The following is a 7694-nucleotide window of genomic DNA, read 5'->3' on the forward strand; positions in this document are numbered from 1 at the left end:
ATGCTATACATTGGTGGATTATAAAATCAATTAAATGGATAGTAAGCACCATTTTTGAGAAATAAAAAATTATACAGTTCACTAGAAAATGTTTAACTTTTTAAAACAAATCTTTGTGTATGTGTTTTTGAGGATACACTGGGTCAGGTGCAGAATGGATTTCGTACTGTTGGTCATGTTAAAAAAGTTCCAGGTCCCTGGTTTAGTTGACGTTATGGAAGGTAAAGATTTGTATTCATATCGACAGTATTTCTGCTGCATATTTTTTACTAATTGGACTTCAGGACGTGGAAAACTTCAGATGCAAAGATAAATCATTCACCCTCAAGGATTCTTCTGGGTCGACTCTGCCTTGTTACTACCCAATTCTTTTCCTGCAGAAGCCGAGGCTGGTGGTGTGTAGAAGCTGAGGGTGGTGTGTGGAAGGTGAGGCTGGTGGTGTGTGGAAGGGGAGGGTGGTGTGTGGAAGGTGAGGGTGGTGTGTGGAAGGTGAGGGTGGTGTGTGGAAGGTGAAGGTGGGGTGTGGAAGGTGAGGGAGGTGTGTGGAAGGTGAGGGAGGTGTGTGGAAGGTGAGGGTGGTGTGTGGAAGGTGAGGCTGGTGGTGTGTGGAAGGTGAGGCTGGTGGTGTGTGGAAGGTGAGGCTGGGAGACATGCAGAAGCCTGGCTGAGCATGTAGACCAGTGACTTGTTCTTTCTTTATTGCCAGGAAATAACTTCTGTCGGGTAGAAAACAGCAGGTACCTAAAATCCTCCTCACGCACCTGCCCTCCAGGCTTCCCTGAGTGGAAACTGGTCTTATGAGATTCCTGTGTACACATTCTAACATACATGTGACTTTTAACACATTAGACGAGTGTATATATTCTTTTACCTCTTTCACACATGTTAGCACAGCATGCACACTGCTCCGTGCTTTGTTAGTTTTACTAACTATATATAATTAAGATTTTTCAATGTCACACACATCCTTGCCTCACACTTATGGCTGCATAATATTCATTGTCTGGGTAAACCAATAAGCCACAAGTAGTTTACCAAGCCACCTATCCTACATAATAAAAGGGAAGTATGCAAATACATCACTCCGCTACGCCCACGATTGGGCCAGCAGGAGGCGCGGGGGCGGGACTTGGGGTGCCAATCGCGCTGGCAGGAGGAGCTGGGAGCGGAGACTCGCAAGTGATCCCTGGCAAGCCGAGCTGGCTTGGGCTGGGGGATCTCAGGCCGCCAGGCCTTGCCCCCAAGCCGAGCCAGCTTGGGCTGGGGGTGCCTCAGGCTGCCAGGGCCTGCCCCCAAGCGCGATGGCTCTCAAGCCAGGCCGGTTTGGGCTGGGGTCTCAGGCCGTTAGGCCACGCCCCCAAGCCACGTGATGGCTGGCAAGCCACACCGGCTTGGTCTGGGGGAACTCAGGCCTCCAGGCCTTGCCCCCAAGCCACGCGATGGCTCTCAAGCCCCGCCGGTTTGGGCTGGGGTTTCAGGCCGCCAGGCCTCGCCCCCAAGCTGAGCCAGCTTGGGCTGGGGGTGTCTCAGGCTGCCAGGGCCACGCCCCCAAGCCGCGGGATGGCTGGCAAGCCACACAGGCTTGGGCTGGGGGAACTCAGGCCTCCAGGCCTCGCCCCCAAGCCGCTTGATGGCTCGCAAGCCCCGCCGGTTTGGGCTGGGGTCTCAGGGCGCCAGGCCTCGCCCCCAAGCCGAGCCAGCTTGGGCTGGGGGTGTCTCAGGCTGCCAGGGCATGGCCCCCAAGCGCGATGGCTCTCAAGCCCCGCCGGTTTGGGCTGGGGTCTCAGGCTGCTAGGGCCATGCCCCCAAGCCGCGGGATGGCTGGCAAGCCACACAGGCTTGGGCTGGGGTCTCAGGCCACCAGGGCCACGCCCCCAAGCCGAGCTGCTTGGGCTGGGGTCTCAGACCGCCAGGGCCTGGCACCCAAGCCGCATGATCCCTGGCCGAGGCGGCTGCCTGGGCTGGGGTCTCATTCCTGCAGGGCCGGGCACCCAACTGCATGATCACCCAGCCAGCAGCAACGGCAGGGTGGTGCACCCCCACCAAGCTATCTTCAGGCCAGTGAAGGCAGCCTGGGCTGGAGACGCACACCCCCACCGGACTATCCACAGACAGGCTGAGATGGCAGCCTGGGCAGGGGTCTCAGCTTGGCTGGACTGAGGCAGCAGCCTGGGCTGGGGTCTCAGCCTGGCCAGGGCCCCATCCCCTGCCAGCGGTGGCAGCCTGGGGTCCCAACCATTGAGTCACATCAGCCAGGCAGATATGGAGGAACCTTAAATGTTTCTTTTTTTTATAATATATATTTTATTGATTTTTTACAGAGAGGAAGGGAAAGGGATAGAGAGCTAGAAACATCTATGAGAGAGAAACATTGATCAGCTGCCTCCTGCACACACCCCACTGGGTATGTGCCCCCAACCAAGGTACATGCCCTTGACCAGAATCGAACCTGGGACCCTTGATTCTGCAGGCCAATGCTTCATCCATCCACTGAGCCATAACAGGACTGTCCAATATGCTAAAGAAAAAACCCTATCTAATAAAGAGGGAATATGCAAGGGAGGGCATTTGGGGGTGACCGGGGTATCAGGGACTGGCAGGGAAGTGGTTAGGGGGTGATCAGGCTGTCAGGCATAGTGGTTAGGGGCAATCAGGAAGGCAGGCAGGCGAGTAGTTGGGAGCCAGCAGTCCTAGATTGTGAAAGGGATGTCCGACTGCCTGTTTAGGCCCGATCCTATGGATCGGGCCTAAACAGGCAGTCGGACATCCCCCAAGGAGTCCCAGATTGGAGAGGGTGCAGGTTGGGCTGAGACACACACACACACACACAAACACACACACGTGCACGAATTTCGTGCACCGGGCCTCTAGTTGCTAGATGTTTTGCTCTGTGTTAATTTTTTTTTTATAACAAACAGTGGTTGGAATGAATAGTTTTCACACACACCATTCTGCACGTGTGCACATATATTTGTGGGATGCTTCCTAAGCGTGGAATTATTGGTTCAAAGACAGTTCTTATTTAGATTGATATTGCCACATTTTGTTGCCCTCCATGGAAATTATATCAACTTTTAATTTTACCATCATCGTTTGAGGTTTTATTTTCTTCCCGCTCATCAAACCAATGCATACCAACCTTTAAGATCTATACCAAACTGATGGGCACAAAACCACCTCAGTGCAAACATAATTTTTATTTTAGCGAATACACTGAGTACTAAATCAAAGATTTAAACCATTTGTATTTCTTTTCAATTGAACTGCTTATTAATACTCTGCTCATTTTCTTTTAGATTGCTATTAATTTACAGGAGGTTTTTATATTTTAGAGAAATTAATCCTTTGTGTTCTGATTTGCAAATATTGTTTCCCAGCTCTGTCATTTGTCTTTTAGTTTTACTTATGGTGTTTTTTGCCATACAAAAAATGTATTTTATATAGTCAAATTTAATAATATTTTATTTGAGGACTTCCAGGTTTTGGGGAAAGTCTAAAGGGCCTGCTTTCTTTCTTCTTTCTTTCTTTCTTTCTTTCTTTCTTTCTTTCTTTCTTTCTTTCTTTCTTTCTTTCTTTCTTTCTTCCTGACCTGAGGATATTTTTTCCATTGATTTTTAGGGAGCGTGGAAGAGAGAGGGAAAGTCAGAGTGAAACATCAATGTGAGAGAAACACATTGATTGGTTGTCTCCTGCAGGAACCCTGACCAGGGCCCGGGCTGGGGAAGAGCCTAAAACCCAGGTACGTGCCCTTGAGCAGAATTGGACTTGGGACCCTTTGATCCGCAGGCCAATGCTCTGAGCCAAACCAGCTAGGACTGAAAGGCTTTCTTAAAGAGAGTATTGAGCGTTGGTCTCAAACATATATATACTAGTGGCCCGATGCATGAAATTCATGCACAGGGGTGGTGGCGGGGAGGGTGTCCCTCAGCCCAGCCTGCACCCTCTCCAATCTGGGACTCCTCAGGGGATAATGGGCAGTAGGACATCCCTCTCACAATCCAGAACTGCTAGCTCCTAACCGCTCGCCTGCCTGCCTGATTGCCCCTAACTTCCTCTGCCTGCCAGCCTGATTGTCCCTAACTGCTCCCCTGCTGGCTTGATAGCCCCTAACCACCTCTGTCTCGGACCCACATCTGGGACCCAGGATTCCCTCCTCCAGCTGACCACAGGCACCCAGGATCTGGGCTTCCCTCCCTCTGGTCAGCCATAGGCACCCAGGCCAGCTGCAGCCACAGGGGATGGTGGGCAGGTGGCTTCACCTGGGCTGCAGCCGCAAGTGCTGGCGCCCAGGACTGTGGGGTGGGCGGCTTCTCCGTCTCCTGGGCCACAGCCAGGCACAGGTACTGGTGCCTAGGACTGTGGGGTGGGTGGCTTCTCCGTCTCCTGGGCCAAAGCCAGCCGCAGGTGCTGGTGCCCAGGACTGCGGGGTGGGCGGCTTCTCCGTCTTCCCTGGGATGCAGTGTGGGCGACTTCTCTGGCTGCTGAGGCCTGGGATCATGGGGCAGGCGACTTCTTCATCTCCCGGGCTGCAGCCAGCCTCAGGCGCTGGCGCCTGACTTCTCCGACCCCCACAGGCCCAGAGCGGTGGCGGGGCGGGGCTGCCACCATGTTTTTAGGTTAATTTGAATACTCACTCTGATTGGCTGGTACCGTAATTTGCATGTTTCTCTTTTATTAGTGTAGATATTTTTGTTAATCCTCACCAGAGGATATTTTTCCACTGACTTTTAAAGAGAGTGGAAAGGAGTGGGGAGAGAGAGAGAAACATCGATGTGAGAGAGACACATTGATTGGTTCCTCTCACATGTGCCCCAACTGGCCTGCAACCCAGGAATGTGCCCTTGACCAGAATCAAACCCGGGATCCTTCAATTTGCAGGCTGATGCTCTAGCCACTGAGCCAAACTGGCCAGAGCTCAGTATTTTTTAAAGCAGTTTTTTATTTGTTATCCTGATATATTTGAGATATGGATCTACCTTAATATTTTCCAAATAGATACTTTGTTGTTCTAAATTTGTATGAATATAATGAAACAGTCTCAAAATATATAAGACACAATATTTTATAAACTACAAGAAGAAATAAACAAATTCACAATCTCGGGCAGACATTTTTAACACATTCCTCTTAACAAACGACAGGTCTGATATTTCAAAAGCTTAATAAAATAGGAAGATTCCTAGCAGGATGGATCAAGAGAAAGGGAAGAGACAATTAGGAATTTAAAGGGACCATCCACATAGATTCTATAGCAGCTAAAAAGGCAATAAGAGGACACTATGAATGACTTTGCCAACAACGAGGTGACACATTTTTTACTAAACTGAACCACCGACATGCCAGAGCGAGGCTGAGAGCGTGGGCACTGAAGAGATGTCTCTAATGAAGAACTTCACAAAAGGAGCCCCACGCGCAGAGGGCCTCCTGCTGTCTTCTGTGTGACATTTAAAGAGCAAAGGGCACCAGCCTTGTCCGTACTCGTCCAGAGGACTGGGAGTAACGCAGAAAGCAGCACTCCGCAGCACTAACGGTGCTGTCAATAATCCACAGACAGAAAGAACAGTCACTGTCCCGTTTCTCTTATAAATATAGGCGCAGAAATCCTAAAAAATACGATTAACAAACCAAATCCTTCTATATTCGGACCACTGAACAGCAGGGGGTCCGCAGTGGGGGCGGGGCCTCTGTGGATGCCTCTCTGCACGCCTGCGCCGGGGGTCTGGTTCAAGTCCCGGATTGTGAGAGGGTGAGTGAGAATAATATAGGGTAAGGGACCAGCAGGGGGTTAGTGGGGGGTTAGTGGGGGTGGAGTTGATCTTGGATGAGCAGGCAGGTGAGGCTGAGCAGAGGGCAGAGCCCTGGCCAGGAGGCCTGTGGTCTGGGTAAGGCAGCCATAGGTGACACAGGACTTGGGCGTTGTAGACGAATAACTTCAGCCACCGAAGATCAAACTGTACACCCCAAATGCTTTTCCTTGGATGGTCCAGGTGGTAGTGGAAAAGCATATCTTTATAAAGTTTTAGTACGTTATATTAGAGGTCGTGGTGGTACTGTTTTACCCACAGTGTCTACAGGAATTGCTGCAAATTTACTTCTCGGTGAAGAACCTTTCATATCCAATATAAATTACCAATTCCATTAAATGAAACTTCAATATCTAGACTTGATATAAAGAGTGAAGTTGCTAAGACCATTAAAAAGGCCAAACTTCTCATTATTGATGAATGCACCATGGCATCCAGTCATGCTATAAATGCCATAGACAGATTACTAAGAGAAATTATGAATTTGAATGTTGCATTTGGTGGGAAAGTTCTCCTTCTCGGAGGGAATTTTCGACAATGTCTCAATATTGTGCCGCATGCTATGCAATCAGCCATAGTACAGACGAGTTTAAAGTACTGTACTGTTTGGGGATGTTTCAGAAAGTTGTCTCTTAAAACAAATATGAGATCAGAGGATTCTGCTTATAGTGAATGGTTAGTAAAACTTAGAGATGGCAAACTGGATAGCAGTTTTCATTTAGGAATGGATATTGTTGAAATCCCCTGTGAAATAATTTGTAATGGATCTATTATTGAAGCTACCTTTGGAAATACTTTATCTATAGATAATATTACAAATATATCTAAACATGCAATTCTTTGTCCAAAAAATGAGCACGTTCAAAAATTAAATGAAGAAATTTTGGATATACTCGATGGAGATTTTCACACATATTTGAGTGATGATTCCATTGATTCAACAGATAATGCTGAAAAGGAAAATTTTTCCATCGAATTTATTAATAGTATTACTCCTTTGGGAATGCTGTGTCATAAAGTAAAATTGAAAGTGGGTGCAATCATCATGCTAATGAGAAATCTTAATAGTAAAAGGGGTCTTTGTAATGGTACTAAAGTTTTTATCAAAAGATTGCGACCTAACATTATCGAAGCTGAAGTACTAACAGGATCTGCGGAAGGAGAGGCTGTTCTGATTTCAAGAATTGATTTGTCCCCGTCTGACACTGGCCTCCCATTTAAATTAATTCGAAGACAGTTTCCCATGATGCTAGCATTTGCGATGACTATTAATAAACCACAAGGACAAACTCTAGACAGAGTAGGAATATTCCTACCTGAACCTATTTTCACATATGGTCAGTTATATGATGCTTTCTCTTGAGTTCGAAGAGCGTGTGATGTTAAAGTTAAAGTTGTAAATACTTCATCACAAGGGAAATTAGTCAAGCACTCTGAAAGTGTTTTCACTCTTAATGTGGTATACGGAGATATTAGAATAAGTTTAATTAATTTATCAGTCATTGTTTGTATCAGTGTTGTTTTTACATCATGTTTTTATATAATGTCTTTGTTGTTGTTATATCATGTTGTGATTGTTTATTTATTAATAAATTTATATATTATTTTCATATACATTTTACTAATTTTCTTTCATCTCTGACACTTCTGTTATAGAGAAAGGGCAAATATCAATATTAAAATATTTCCTCTAATTAATTCCCTTTTAATGTGCACAAATTTCGTGCACCAGGCCACTAGTATCAATATAATTTGACATGTTAGCAGAATAAAGGAGAAAAACAATGGTATCAATTGGATATTGTAGTAAAAGCATGCAATAGAATCAACATTCATTCATAATAAAAGCCTGTTTATAAACTAGGAGCATAAAGAAGTATTCTTAATTTG

This window comes from Cnephaeus nilssonii (genome assembly GCF_951640355.1).
Source record: "Cnephaeus nilssonii genome assembly, chromosome: 21".
NCBI classification, from domain to species: domain Eukaryota; kingdom Metazoa; phylum Chordata; class Mammalia; order Chiroptera; family Vespertilionidae; genus Cnephaeus; species Cnephaeus nilssonii.